We start from the raw sequence: 720 nt of genomic DNA, 5'->3' as shown, positions 1-720 counted from the left end.
TTACTGTTATTGCTCTAACCTCCATCTTTTCTCAACTTACCTCACCATTTAACAGTGGCTGTGAGTGAAACGGAAGCAGAAGTGTTTGACCCACTGCTAAGAGATTACACATTCCATGTGATAACATTGTATTCCACATAAAAATATTTAAGAATCAGGAGGACTCATGTCCCGGATTATGGTCAAAGAACAGTCAGATATGAGGGAAGTTTGAAACAAAGATGAGATAAGAGGGACTAACACGTAAGGAGATTTGGGGACAGGAGAGGGTCAGTGTTTATATGTGAAGTATGATGTTCATGTGCATTTCTTCATCTTCACCAAACCGTAAGAGTTTGGGGCTCCAATGGCTATGGCCAGAGTTCACAAACATCAAGGGTTGTGACAGATCTGAGCATATAAGTTAAATTGATTTCCCTTATCTTCTTGTCTTCCCACAAATTTCACACCTTGGTCATATCCTATGTGTTAACCATCCTACTAGGTACTCTCATATATACTTCTTGGAGCCAATGCAGACATCTTGTGCTCTCTATCCTTAGTCAAGCTTTGCCTTGGTCCTATTAAATTTTGAGTCATCTCTAAGCCCTCCATCAGGTTCTATGATATTCACCTTTATTCTGCAGGCTTCAGTTGAATTGCAAATATAATTGTGGATAGTGATGTTCAGTGAATGGTTTCAAGAGATACATTATATGGGTTGCTAACCAGAAGGTCAGC

Source organism: Orycteropus afer, unplaced genomic scaffold (genome assembly GCF_000298275.1).
Source record: "Orycteropus afer afer isolate SDZICR_OR568_19922 unplaced genomic scaffold, OryAfe1.0 scaffold01411, whole genome shotgun sequence".
In the NCBI taxonomy this organism is placed as follows: domain Eukaryota; kingdom Metazoa; phylum Chordata; class Mammalia; order Tubulidentata; family Orycteropodidae; genus Orycteropus; species Orycteropus afer.
Note: the sequence above shows the minus strand (reverse complement) of the source record.